At 36.4% G+C, this 15,561-nt stretch overlaps 1 protein-coding gene across 6 annotated transcripts in view; it reads right to left on the bottom strand.

The window, feature by feature from the left end:
- The window catches only part of MID1 (midline 1), a 359,879-nt gene that overhangs the window by 89,001 nt on the left and 255,317 nt on the right, over positions 1-15,561 (bottom strand). The gene's annotated exons all lie outside the window — the stretch shown is intronic.

Genomic DNA, 15,561 nt, shown 5'->3' with positions numbered 1-15,561 from the left:
AATAATGCTAATTTAATGGACAAAAATAAGGCTGTGCATGTTTTGTTGGTTTTTGAAAACTTTTGTCAGTTCACACTAGTCATTCTGATTGTTACCTTTCGTTGCATGGAATTTATTATTTTGGAAAAAATTTTAAAAGATATTTTAGGTTAATAATTATTTTCAGCAAAACAACAGCAAAAACAAACAATATTGAGATGCTAGAAAATAAAGAATTGGGGAGGGGAGACATTCTGCAAAGTTAAGTTCTCTTTTGGTTTCATGAAAGTTTCCTGAATTCCAGTCATTTTTACATCTTTGAAAGTTCTATGGCATTTAAAAACCCTACTCTATAAATTCATATCTTTTTACATATCTCTTTATAATTGTTTTCTCAATGATACTGTGAAACTACCCAACCTATTTTTTGCCACGTTTTCTGTGGTTATCATACACCCTACAAAGACTACCTCAAGTGCAGAACTTCCCAGGGTAAAGATCAATTCAGTTGTCACCTAATATCCCTTTGTCAAAAGAAACTTTCTAAAAAAATTTTTTTTACTAGGTATTTTTCTTCTTCTTTTTTGTTTTGTTTTGTGTTGTTTTTGCAGAAGAAACTCTTGGTATTAACAAATATCACTCATCTTCTAAAACACTCCTTCGAAATAGTTTATTTCATAAAATCTCTTAGGGCTATATATCTTTCAACAGCACTGATTCTCCCTCTGAGATTAAGATTAAGGCAGCAGCAGAGCATGACAAGGATGAAGTGATGATGTGAAGAGTGCAAACTCAGGTACTGCTATCCTCACATATGTGCAAGGGACAATCATACTCCAGTGTGTCCTTCCTTCTTGTACTTCTCTGAACTTTAGATACTTCCTTGACAAAGGCACAGCTTGTGGTCTAGGGTGCGCTATGGCAAAGGTAAAATAACTATAATGGCCCTGAAGATGATAATATATCATTCTGTATCGAAAGTCACTGAGTGGCAGACATTCTACTCAATTCTTCATAGGCACAATCTCATCTATTCCTCATATAAGCCATGAGAGGCAGATGTCACTGGACTCATTTTATAATTTGGAACTCAAGTTTAAAGATGTTCAGAAACCTTCTCAAGGTCAAGCTTAGCTGAGGCAGAGCCAAAATTCAAATTAAGGCCAATGAGACTGTGAATCACCGCTAACTAAATATGATTAAAGAAAACTTAATAATTCCAGAAGGATTACTGCAGAAAATCTCAGAGAAATCAATTCGTTGCAACCACAGTTTTTGGTGCCTTTGAAAAATTGTAAGCTGATTACCATGCATATCATAAAACTAGGCAAGAAGGGAGAAAGTAACGTGACTTACTGTAAAATGATCTGTTATGCATATTGTAACTGTGTGGGCAGGCCTCATAATCATTATTATTTATGGTAAAATTGAGTATTGGATTATTTTAATGTACCCTGTGTCTCCCATGAACATAAGGTGCTCTATGAGCATCTCTACACTGCTATTTCTGTGATGTCTCTCTCGATGAAAAAACAATTATGTGATTATCTATGATGGACCTCTTTATGATATCATCATGATGTCCCTCTATGGTGCCTTTCTTGTTAATGCTCCCATCAATAAACCCAGTTCAATGATGGTACGATAGTGAGGGACATCGATTTCTGGGAGAAAATTGATTTTATTTTGCCATTTCCAGTGTTTAGCCACCAGAGAAACTATTAATGGAATGTCACTTTTATACTTGTAAATATGACAGTGGCCTTTTTTCAAGATAGGAAGCACTTTTATTGAATGTACTAGGTAGACACAAAATAGAAGAGGTAGAATTACTTTCCCTAAAAGCATAGATATAAAGTTAACTTCTGAATGGAGATAAACCCATCTCCAAAGGAAAAGATCAGATTCCATGTTTTTTTGTAATCTTTGAGGAAACCTATTATAACGAATGTGTTCTGGGAGAAAGGTCACACAGCGAAAAGGACCCAAACTGTCATGATGGCCAAACGCATAACTCTCCAAACGACTCTGATGGTTCATTTCCACAACCTCAGCCTTAGGTCATGGTCACTCTCCCAAACCCCTAGGAAGCTTCTCTAGCTATTAGGTATCACACTCAACTTTTCTCAGCTTTATTCAGAAGAAATCTGAATAAAATATTCCCCCATGGGTCATCAGCACAATAATAAAGAATTAAGAGATTAATAGATGATTTGTAAATCAACTGAAAAGAACATCAGGACCCTATTTCCCTTAGCAAAATATTTTTTCCCTTCTTCTTTGGTAATCTGATCGCATCATCTCATTTTCTGACTTTATGAATGAAACTAAAAAATTCCCTTAAACCAGAATATTATTGTCCAAGTTATTCCATTATTAGCCCAGAGATATGATTATTATTTAAAATTTGGTAAATACATTCAAGGTGAAGGCCTCTCACATGGACAGAGAAAATGAAAATTTCTGTGCTCTAGACTAAGTACCTACACTAAGACAATTACCTAAACTTACATACAGGTATTTATTTAACTTCTGCTGAAAATGGGTATGCCATAGACACTCCCTACAACAGGAGACTACCATCAAGAGGCAGAAAGGCCAATTGTTGATGAGTGGCACGTCTGTGGTCTAGCTATGGTTAGACCAGGGCCAGGGGTTGGCAAATTGTGCCTGATAGGCCAAATCCAACCAGCTACCTGATTTAAAAAAGTGCCACTGGAACAAAGCCACAGCCATTTGTTTCTGTGCTGTCCATGGCTGCTTTCACACTATGGCAGAGATGAGCAGTTCTGACACAAACCTTATGGCCTACAAAGCCAGAAAGAATTAGTAGCTAACCTTACACAGATAATGTTTATAGACTCCTGACTTTGTGAATTAATCTGGGCCTTAGTTTCCCTTTTTGCAACTGAGAGACTAGGAAAGATTTAACTTTTCCACAAAGTTGGCACATCAGAAACATTTTGGGCGAGTTTGGGGGAAATCCCCAAGCCTGAGCTGCAAGGCAGAGGGTCTTGTTCTGTTGGGCTGGGTTCCTGCTCAAGGTGATCCGTGGGCAGCCAGGTTGAGAAACTTAGGGATTAGACAATTGCCAGGGCCCTTTAAGCTCAGTGCTTTTAAGACATTGAACTACTTGTGAAGTAAGTAGTATCTGCCAAAAGGAACAAACACTTGGAAATTATGCCTAAACATATTTAGCTGTTGCATTGAAGACTTATGTTTGATTCATATCCTTCCAAGACTCTGACTAGAGGAGTTTAGATTCTATGGATATGCAAGGATAAAGATGCAGTGTGATCTAAATACAAATGGTTTCTTTGGAAGACAGATTTAAATTAGACTAACAGATTTAATGAGTTAACTTTTGATCTATTAAAATAATTTACTTTTAATATATCACAATTAAATATTATACATCAAATATAAGCCATTTGGTGGATGTTCTCAGCTACCAGCCCATTCCCCACTGACTCTCCACTTGGAGAAAGCCCCAGGCTCCTGTCTGACAGAGATAGCTACACCTGGAAGGTAGCCCTGGGAATGAGCCGCCAAGCACTAGGAAATCTGGGGGATAGCAGATAATATCAAATGCACCTAAATCATGTTTGGGGAAGGGATTAAAGAATATTTCATAAGCCTGTGGAGGTTTAAAGATTGCTGAAACAGCCTGAAGGATGGCGTGTACAGGCCCAGACTGAACAGAGACGGCTGGGGGCATGGGGTGTGGGGAAACCTGCAGTGCTCAGAGCTGTGGGGCAGGTTCCAGGCTGCCAGCCTAAATGACAGGCTGCAGATGGCAGGGCACAGGAAGGAGGTGGGGGATCCTGTAAAGTCTGGGCTCTTGACATCTGAAAATATACTTGGTTTTGGAAGTCATACAAACAAGTAAATGCCTCTAAGAGTGAAACTGATCATTTCCCTTGTGGTGTTGGCAAAGATGCTTTGGTTCAACTCAGGGGGCATCAGGGTCTGCACCACTGATATTTAGGGCTGGATGGTTCTCTGTTGTGGGGCTGTCTTGTGTATTTAAGATGTTTAACAGCATCCCTGGCCTCAACCCTCTAGATACCTATAGCAGCCTTCTCCCCTTCCAAGTTGGGACAATAAAGCAACAATAGAATGCAAAGATTACCCAATGGTCCTCATGATTTATCACTGTTCTATCTACAGGTACAATGACATTTAACTGTTCTGAGGCAGAGGGAATAAAATATGCACACAAAATATCTATGCAAAAATGCACACAGTGTTATTTTATCTTGCTCCTTATAAATGAGAAGTATTTCATCATTACTGCCTAAACTAAAGTTTATAAAAATCAAATAGTCTCTTTATAAGACTTTCTTGAAAGAAATAATGAGAGGAAATTTGTTTGCTTGCTTACAAATTTGAAATTCAAGAGAATGGCTGGTGGGCTATTATCTTTTTTTTTAATCTTATGGGCAAATTCTGCCTATGCAATAGAGACTATAATTTGATTAAATTATTATAGGTTCTTGCATTTGTTTCAAAAAGTATTCATTGTTGATAAATACCCTACAGCTTTTTAAAATGTTCTCATTGTTGGAAAATGAATTATCAGATACAAAATAATTGTGAGATAAACTCATTGGCCTTAGGAAATTGAAAAATATTTGGAGAGAAAAGGTACATGCCCTAAGAATGATCATGAAATAATGCACAAATATATGTAATTATGAAAGGGTAGTAAAGAGAATGTAGATTAGAGAATTTTGAGAACAGCTAAGCTATAGTAGTCTACCATGAGCCTTGAGTTTGTCTTTAAAGACTAATCGAGATTTGGTTGAGGAAGGGCTAGAAGGATTGAGGAGGGAGAATATTCACTTTTATTCATAAAAACAGTATTGTTTGATTTTTTATAAGAACATAATTTGTCTTTACAGAAAAAGCTTAATATTTGCAATGAGGCAGGGGGAGTTAGAGCCTTAAGGTAAAAAAAAAATAATGCAAAAAGGAACCACTATCTTTTGCCCAGGGCTTTCCTTGGATCAAGCATTATGGGGTTTATTTCTGAATTATTAGCTCTGTTTTACTGATACAGAAATGAGGTTTAGAGAATTTAAGAGTTTTTATTTATGTTTTTATTTTGTTTGCTTGTTTGAATTGAACCCAGAGGCACTCTACCACTGAGCTATGTCCCAGCCTTTTCTTGTTTTCTTTTTTCTTTTTCTTTCTCTTTTTTTAAACAGGTTATGCTAAATTGCTGAGGCTGAACTTAAACTTGGAATCCTCCTGTCTCAACTTCCTGAGTGACTGGGATTACATGTGGGCGCCACCAAGCCTGGCTATGTTTTGATGTGCTTGTCTAAGAAACTGATTTCAACCTACAATTCTAACTGATTAGCAATCTTAGAAAGAGGAATGAATAATAGACAAAAAGTTTTGTTATTGATGAACACATGATGACCCTTCTTATTTGTATCTATGATTTGTATAAAAAACTAAATATTATTCAAATTTCATTTATTGGAAATGCCAAACTCATAGACCAATACTCTAAATTTATATGTATGACAAGGGCAAATAAATAACCATATTGCACATGATAAAATAAGTTTAGGGATCATCAGATTCATTCATTCATTCAAATAATGCTTAGGTACATAGCAGCTCCAGAATATTTAAATAATTCAACTTTATGGTAAGTAAATAAAAATGATTCCACATGGATTTATATATTTCAATCTTGTATTTTTACTTCTTTGTATCAATACTGCAAATAGATCCTTTTCAATCCATGTCACCACCTTAAAGAAAACTTCTGTGCTCAGGCCAGGGAGTCCAGGTGTCAAAAGTGAAGGTTAAAATACTTTGTCTCTTCCTTTCTTTATCACTAATTTTTCCAACGTGCCATGTTTGGGTCATTGTTCTTTTTGTTTTTGTAGTACTGGGGACTGAACCCAGGGCCTCAAACATTCTGGGCAAGCACTCTACCACTGAGCTATACACCCCTAGTGCTATTCAATTACTCATGGCCTCATGTTTTGTATCATTACTATGGCTGCTATGTACCACTGATCTGCTTTTGCCCACCAGATGATAGGCTAGACACTTGGACCTATATTATCTCATTTAATCCCCCAAGATCCCTAATTAGTAGGGATTATCATTCCCATATTTTTGTAGGAGATACACACTTGTTCCAAAAATCAAATAATACTTGAAAGTGCTTTGTAAACTGTCAATCTGGAGATAAATGAATACTGGTTATTGTAACAAATGCTTGGTAATAACAGGTTCTCAGTGTTGAATCAACAAATATCCTGAACCACATCTCAAAACAACAGAAAGCAGTATCTTAAAAGATACTCTGTCTCTGTCTACCACCTTCCAGCCCTGGCCTACAAACTTTTTCCTAGAAGTATGGAGACTGCGCGATGGTCTTGCCTAATATGTTTATAGATGAATTTTTGGAAGAACAACTGCAACTGCTTCACTGAACAAGCTGACACTAAAATAAATAGATGAGGCCCATATTTACTGGAACCCTGTATAGTTCAATTTCACAATCTAGGAGTAAGCATAGCATCTCCTTGGGTGGTGTTCATTTGGCTTCCCCAGGTCTCCTAGGTCTTCCAGAAGCAACTGGCCATATTAAATATGACTCAGAAGTTTATCCATTTCACTCTTCTCAGTTTTGAATTTGACCAGGACAACCAAGAGCAACTTACTGAGTTCTGGACAGTCAAGAGCTATCCAGGGTCAAAGGAGAAGGAAATAAACGCTCCCTACCACTTCAGGATATTTATCCTAACACTTAAGTTCCTAAAAATTCCATTCAGATAAAGCAAGCTCACCAGCTGGCTTGGTTAACACGATAGCACTTCCGTGAGTTGGCCTCTCATCCCTCTCTTCCTAGAGACCTGGCCTTTCAGAGTAGAAATTGCAATAACTGCTTCGGAGCCTGGATATTTACCTGACCTATTAGCCCTGTTCCGGAAGGATATGGGGACCTCTGAGGAAAGCATGTGAGAAGAGCTAACAGTCCAGTCAGTGAACAGTAGACCTTTAATAAGAAAGCATCCGGCCCAGAGTTGAGAGTGGATCAGAGCCCTCATATTTTGCCCTCACATGACACTCCAGAGAAATGAACAGTGTGGATGTCACTGTTTGTCCTCTCTGGATGTTGCTTTCCATTGAAATGTGTTTTTACTTCAGCTTTCCAAATTAGACAGTTTCCAAATATCAGCACCAAAGTCAACAATCTTTGATAATTATCCACATTAAAAATTATCTCATGGATTGAGCTCCATAGGACTCTTCATAGCCCTTTTAATGTGATCTTATTACATGTCATCTATTCATTGCCGCATCCCCAGTTTACCCAGTGCTTATCTCATAGTAGTTACATAAAAATATCACTTGGGTGAAGAAAAAAGATTTCTTTTGTTAAAAAAAACCTTTGATAAAGCAGATAAAAAAATCATTTATAAAGATGCAAAAGGAATAGGTGCTTTTCATGATTTTCATACTGTTTCACTAATAAAAAACCTATTCTATCCCAACGTATGTAAAAATAAAAAGTTTTCCCTGATTTCCTTCCAATAAACAGCAAAGGAGATATAAGGGAGGAAGCAGATGGTGCACCACTACTCTATGCATTGCATACAACTAAGGAAGAAGAGATCATGGAGAAAAAAATCCCCAGAGCCACTACAGAAGAGGGGCTGGAAGTTTCTCCCTCTGCAAACTCCTTTACTTCCAAACTTTCCTTCCCCAGCACTAGCTGCTACTGAGACTCCTCCTACTTCCTATTCTAAGGGACACAGCTGTGAACACAGCCCAGGGCCAGCATGCTACCTCCTTCACTCACACACCAAATGCAACCTTACAACAAAAAAGAAAGCTGGCCCACTGAGCCCCTTGTGGCCAATCCAAGCTGCCTGAATGTCATGCCACCTACATTTTCCTCATATGTCTAGATGTGTTGAAATGTGACAGCTGTGGAATAAACCCAAATCCCAGCTTCCCTTTCCTAGGGAATACGTGTAGATGATTGAGTTTGGTAAATCAGGACCACGATAGTCCAGCTCATCCACATCATCTTCAAAACGGTGTGTTTTTAAAGACATTTGTTTCCATCCACCACTCACTGCTTCTTAAAAGTCCATTTTACTATTTTGTTTTTTTAAGAAGAACAACAAACCAAAGTTTCTTCCCAACTTTTTGGAATTAGGCAATTTCTAGATATTAACATATCATTAACATATCATTATCATATGGTGATTCCCTTGAGGGTTGTTCAAAGTTTCCCACATCAGCCAGAAACACAAATCAACCCTTTAACAATTAAGTAATTTATGATACTGTCAAGAAATTTACGATTGGATTACGCCAATGAAGCCTTTATCATAACTGTAAAAGTGCAGATAAAATACTATTTCACTTTCATCCAGTGCTTATTATGTGCCATCACTATGATCAGCACTTTATGAGCATTTTCCTTTTTGATGAGAAACACAAAATGTATTTTCCTAAAAAAAAAAAAATCTATGGAAAGGCCTTAGAGTCCCAGAGTCCAAAACATACTATGAAGAAATAAAGTGAATTTTGCAAATGCAGTTGTATCAGATTTTTCCAGAAGGCTTTATATCACATACTGAGAGAAAAAAAAATCAAACTTCTAGTCATTCACTTTCTCAGATGACTCAGCCACTTTATTATTTACCTATTCAGTGTGAAAAAAAAATTCACTAGTCTTTCTAAGAATAATTTAATTTATGATTTGTCAATGGCATAGGATGAAAGGATTTTGATTATTACAACCTAAAAATCTCAAAAAAAAATCATTGCATTTATTCCTGAAAAACTCAAAAGAGACCTCAGAAAAGACTGAAACACACAAAGTGTAATGCTGTCTGTGTTGGCACTGTTAACTACAATAGAAAATACTGAAAGAGACATAAGACAAACTGAGCAGCAGGGAACTATGCTCTGATCATAACTCAGAGTTACTGTCTTTTCTAGGTGATGTGGGGCAACTCCATTTACCACTCTCAGTCCCAATTTCCACAGCTGCAGAATGGGGTGGAGCAATGGGAGCTCCGAGGTTGCTCCTGGTTCCTAGATGTTACTGTAGTATGTGGTAGGTGCTTTGAGATTTGAACAATACTCTCAATGTAAATCAAAAGCCAGAAGAGTCACATACCATCATCACTGTTTGCTAGGCTAAGAACACAAGACAAGCATCACATTTATGCTTGGAGCCAAGAGCCAATCAGTGCTGACACCTCCTATTCCTTCTTAGTCTTCAAGGGCAAGACTTTGAATCTCACACTTTTATACATTTCTGGGGACAGGACGGTGAGTCTTATCAATTAAAACAGAGACCACAAAGATCTAAAGAATTCTTTATTTCTTCTGTGAACACAGTAACCATAACCATTCTGATATCTGCATTCAGCCTTTCTTCCAGAACATATATACTGCACTGGCCCTTATCTCAAAAAAAAATTGCTTCACTATAGCCTTAGAGACAAGAGTAAAAATAGCCCAAACCCTTAACCTGGCATTTGAAGACTTTTAAAATCTTCCATTAAGATGATTCTTCCAACAATGCCTCTCCTGGCCCGTCAGTCAGCACCCCACATTCTATTCAGCATTGTCTCCAGTCCCAAAGTTATCTCCCCTATTGCTACAGACAGGTCTCTGCAGGCCTCCCGCATGTGTGGAACGCCTTACTCTGCCTCTTTGATGCATAATCCACTGATCCGTCAGAGCAGCTTAAATCCCACCACCCTGAAGCAAGGTTTATTGTCTACTCAAACCTAGAGTCATCTCTTCCTTCTCCGAATCCCCACTCATCTAACCAATCGACTCTGCATGTGTGTATCAACAAGTGTTTATTAGTTGTCATGCCTCTGCCCTTGGCCAGGTGCCTTAGAAATATTACTTCAAAACACAGTAAAGTAACAATATGAACCCCTATCAAAATAATGCAAGCAATGATTTAAAAAAAAATAACTAGCAGTCAGTCTATTGCCAAAGTCCACGCTCTCAACCAATACACATTCTGCCTCCTGGTTTCTAATGGTAGAACAACCATATACAGCAGACTTTCTCTGGGCCAGGCACGATATTAAGGGTTTAAATGAAACACTTTATTTTGCTTTTCCAAGTGTCTATGAAAGTAAGTACAGTATGTTATTATCCCCGTCTTATAGATGAGTAACATGCAGCAAAGAAATGTTAAACAACGTGCCCTACTAATACATTTGTTTCACAGTCCCAAGACTAAGAGTTTCCTTGGGTACTTGTCTGTGCATTTTCTCGAATTCCCTGAGCTTACCAAAAAATGATTCTAATCGTAATAAATTGTCAGGCAATAATGCATTCCTCTCTACAAGTGAAGGAGGGGAGAGGTGACTCATAGGGGAAGAGAGGTGAGAAGTGGGGCAGGGAGTGCCCTTGAGCTTTCCATTAAGAACATACTCCTGCAGATATTTTCTTTTTAATCCATCCATCATAAATACCTGTTGTACCAAACTAACAAAATTAAAATAGTTGAATATATTTTTAAAATATTTGGAAATATTTTCATCATATGGGAATGTATAAAAATACATGTTGCAGACTAAAGAATGTGGCCATTGACCTAATCAAATTGCATTTTGAAGGAATGAGTTGGAAGTGGTGAGACCCAATATAACCAAAGCATTTTAGAAAATGTGTCTCTCTATCACATGCCATATGATGAAACATCAAATTAGGTATATCTGCATTTTTGTTTAAAATCTAACTTGGAATTATTGTGAACTATTTTGGAAAACTATATAAGGTTACACAAAGGCGGTCATATGTGGTAAGAAGTAAAAAATGAAAGTCTAATAAAAGGAATTTTACAGATATCTACTAAATTTGACAGTGTTTTCTAATACAAGACTGAAATGGAAGGTGTGATGGTCCTTTTTCTGGGAAGCCTTTCTTCATCTCTAATGCTAGAATCAGTGTCCTTGCTTTGGGCACAATGTGCCTTCCTCCATCACTAATAGAGAAAATATTTGGCTGTTAGAATTCCATACTAGACTATAAGCTCCATGAAGGCAGGGACCATTTCTGCTCATATTCCCTTCACTTAATAAACATATTTAAACCTATATGAACTTATATATTCCTATAGACATAGCTACAAATATCATTAAGGAAAAGAAAAAAATGCTATGAGAACTTGAAAATTTCACTTTCACAAAATGTCTCTTAGTGGGAGGCTTAAATGTACCTGTCTAAGTCATTCATTGATTAAGCAGAATAAAAGAACGAGCCTATGGAAAACTTAAAGACACAATGAATAAACTTATTCTAATGTTAATAAACCATGCTATATCCATAAATAAGACCAGATGCAATTGCCTCTAGTTTTGATCTTAAGATATTTAAACTGGAAATCAATAAATACGAATATACAATTTAAAAAATACTTCTGCTGCCAGGCACTGTGCCACATGCCTATAATTCTAGTGGCTTGGGAGGCTGAGGCAGGAGGATTGAAAATTCAAATTCAGCATCAGCAATTTAGTGAGGCCCTAAGCAACTTAGTGAGACCCTGTCTGAAAATAAAAAGTAAAAACAGTTGGGGATTTGGCTCAGTAGTTAAGCACCCCTGGGTTCAAACCCTAGTACTAAAAAAAAAAACAAAACAAACAAACAAAAACTCCCACTTCATCCTTTGAACTTCAAAACACAAACAAAAAGGCCTTAAGAAAAAAAATCTTCCCACAAACGCTATACCAAGTTCAAAAACAACTTCTACCCATCTACCAAACATTTAGGGAATAGATAAAATATTTCAGGTAATAAGAATATAGCTAACATTGCTATGTTTGCTCTCATCTCTTGCCTGCAGAATGGAATATGTGTAATAGAAATAATGGTCACTTGAATTTGTCTCCACATAATTTGGATTCAGGAAGATTCTAATATTCAAATAACTAAACAAATGAATGTATGCATACATATACATGTATGTATATAGGTATATTTATCTCTCTCTCTCTCTCTCACACACACACACACACACACACACCCGTATCTTGCACTAGGAACCGGCACTATGACTACAAGTATTTTTGAAGAAGTAACCAGCTATCGAAACTCTAACAAAAAAGGAAAGGTCTAGCTTAGTAGCTACTTTCCCAGTTACAAATTGGGAAAGACTTTCAAAAATCAATACAATTTAAATCTATAATTAATAGATTATAAAAATTATAAATATATTAAAAAACAAGGAGTGAAATCTCATGTCTTTCTCCTGATGACAAGTGCTACATAAGGAAGGCTGACATTTAACTGAAAATTTTGATCAAATCATTTTAAAATTACAGTGAGATGATCCATTGAAATCTGTATTAAACAAACTCCCACAGCCAGCCTGTAGAGTTACAAAAAAGACCATGGTTTAGAACTTTGGTTCAGCTAATTTGAAGGGGCTATGATAAAAAGTGAAGGGAAGGAAAAGGTTAATTGTTCTCAACTGCTATATTTTTATAGGTATAACTAGAGAAAAGAAATAAGAGCTCCAACATCATATGCTGGAACAAAAAAAGAGCTATTACTTCACGTGTAATTCCTTGAAAACTCTGAAAGGCATTATACAAAATTCTCTTACATGTTATGTACTTCACAAATCAAAATTTTAATCCACAATTAAAATCCACACTTTGGAGGCATCTTAAAATTCAATTAAAATGATGCAAAAAAAAGGTCTGAATTCTGATATGCTCCATTTAGAGACTTTGCATTTGGTGTTTCTTAAAATAGGGTTCAGGAAATGCTAGTTTAATTTTCTCTTTAGTTCAATATTTCATGAGAACTCTCAACACCATAGTCTCTGAAAGCATTAGACTACTGACATGACTCTATTTTAGATGGTGTGGAAGATTTTATTTGCATGAATTCTACATGTTGGAATTTTTTGTCTTTTTTTTCTTTTGTGCTTAGGAAAACACTGTAATATATAAAACTATATTCCATTTCTTTATATAAACACACATGTCTTATACCGAGATCTGATATGAGTTATAAAGGTTCCCCAAAGTTAAGTGTTATAGAAGAAAATAATCATTCTTCATAATCATTGTAAAATTCCCCTCTTAATATAATGGACTTTAACAGAAGGACTACTATATTTTCAAGCAGAAGATACCTGGGCCCTTACAGATCCAAATAACTAAGGTGAATCTATCATCTTATCAACAAAAGTATTCTCAAAGATCTCCATGCTTCATTATCACAAATCTCTATGGGATTCCAGGGCTACAGAAGAAGTATACAGAGCACACTTACTCTTTCAGACCAAAGTCACAATTGACAAAAACACACCTCCTTGGTTCCTTGGTTTTAGTCCTTTCAGTATGCTATTACTTCCTTCAAAAATCAACATTTATATTGTACTGAGATTTTAAACAAAACAAGGAAGTACATATGTTCATAAATCTGTGATCACTGAAATTTCACCCACATGTCCTATATTCTAGTTTTTTTTTTTTTTAATTCTAACATCAGTGGCATATTTCGGAACAAACACACTATCCTAATATGTTATTTGTTGAAATGCTCATAAACACATTTTGCTGAATGGCTGTAAATAATTTCTTATAAACACATTTTGTCAAACAGCTATAAATGTGTTTCAGCACACTGGATGCTGTTTATATGCTCATATTTATGTAATTAGAAAATAAAATATACTAAATTGTCAGTCCCTCCCTGTGACAGCACCAAGGACCAATAACCCACTGGCTTGATTAGACAAGCATACAAGACTTATGATTGAAGAGTTTCATTTTCATCACAAAAAGGCTAGAGTATGACAGTATCTCTTCATAAATTTAAAGATGTTAGGTAAATAATTAATAACTGCTGCGACAGTACCCAAGTAATGAGCAGAACTTGATTACCAGATTTGAATATCAAGTCTGGGAGTTGTTGAATATGGAACATCATTATGATTATAGTGTTTTAACAAACAATCATTAAAAGATAGCATTAAACCAATCAAGGGAACTTTTTTTTAAACAAGGGGAAAAGATCTGCTATGTTTACTATAGTAAAACAAAGATCAAACATCTCTATTCAATCATCCTGAACCTCCTCTCCTCCCAACAACAAAGAAAGAGGTTACAAAAGATCGCTAAGCTTTAAAAATTGGCAGCCATATCGATTTTTGAAGAATTGACTTTAGAAGCACAATCCATGCACGAGTTGCCTTTGTGACTTCAGTAGTACTTTTCTCTGCTACAGTCGTGCAATGCACTAAAAACCAGCGGGCATCTTTCCTCACTTTTCTGTGTCACCTTAACCCTTTTCCTTAACTTCCTGTACATAGTTTAAAGATGGATCTGTGCCAGTTACTCTTTGGACACTTGAAATGAGGCACACTGCCCAGGTGATGCTTTTGTTGCCCAAGTGACATTTAAAAGCAAGGATTCACTTCAGCCTGTCATCTTCCCTCAGAGTGTCAAGAAAATAGCTAAGTCAAATCCCAGATGTGATCTATTAATTCCACCATCACAAACTGTGGCCCAAGTAAACACAACCACCCATTAGCGCTAAGGAGAAGTGATAGGAACCATTTGTTAAAGGTGACGAAGTTCTCTGAGTGATAATACTCTTTGGATCACGATTCATATTGTTTGCTCAACAACTTCGTATGTGTTTTTCCTGAGAGGAAGGACTTCAGTATATATTTACTTAGAGCTTTAATTTATACTTCCTTTCCTTTTAATTGGTGTCTTGTGATCCAAAATTAGCTGGTGAACACAGTCTCTCACTTTAACTCTCTCAGCTGAGTTTTCAATAATTAGCCTCACGGTTGCTTGAAGTTGAACAGACATCTGGAGACGGCTTTTTATTTCTTCCCTGGTGCTTTCTAACCATATTTAGAGAATAATTTTTTTATTTGACATATAATCATATTAATTATTAGCCCCAAAGCTGGAATTAGGTTAATAATTTTTTGTTAAAAGTGAAGTTCAAACAGACTTGCCTATAACTTCATGGAATAAAAAAGCCTACATGGAAAGGAATTCTTTCTTGAAACCTGAGATTGTCAGAATGCTCTAGCTTACCAATAAGCTGGATACCATTTAGACAAGAAGAAAAGGTCGCGTGTCCTCTAAAATCCCACATTCGCTACAGACATTCCTCCTTCTATTCTATTGTTTGTGCAGAAACTAGATATAGGTACAATGACAGTGAATTAGTTTTCCCAGATGAGTGAGGAAAATAAATACCTTCCAAATGCCCACAGCCAGATTTTATCAGCCATTTCTTTTTGCACTCATTCTCAATCATTCTTCCCCCCTCCCCAAAAGCGCACTCTCTTTGCAAGCACTGCAAAGATTGAAAATGATCCAGGAAAAACTGCAGGGATTGAAAACAATCCAGAGTTTTAGAATTCACCCTCACCTTGACAACACCAAAATTACAAGCAGCAGTCAACTTTTACAAGACACCCTTATTGTGTAACATTTATAGGCTGCCAAAAACATGCTAAAACTAATCAGATAACAAAGGTGAAGAGAAAACCTTCACCTGCTATGTAAGCTAGCAGTGAATACACTT

Source organism: Sciurus vulgaris (assembly GCF_902686455.1).
Source record: "Sciurus vulgaris genome assembly, chromosome: X".
Taxonomy (NCBI): Eukaryota; Metazoa; Chordata; class Mammalia; order Rodentia; family Sciuridae; genus Sciurus; species Sciurus vulgaris.
The sequence above is the reverse complement of the archived record's forward strand: the minus strand, read 5'-3'. Positions and strand labels throughout refer to the sequence as shown.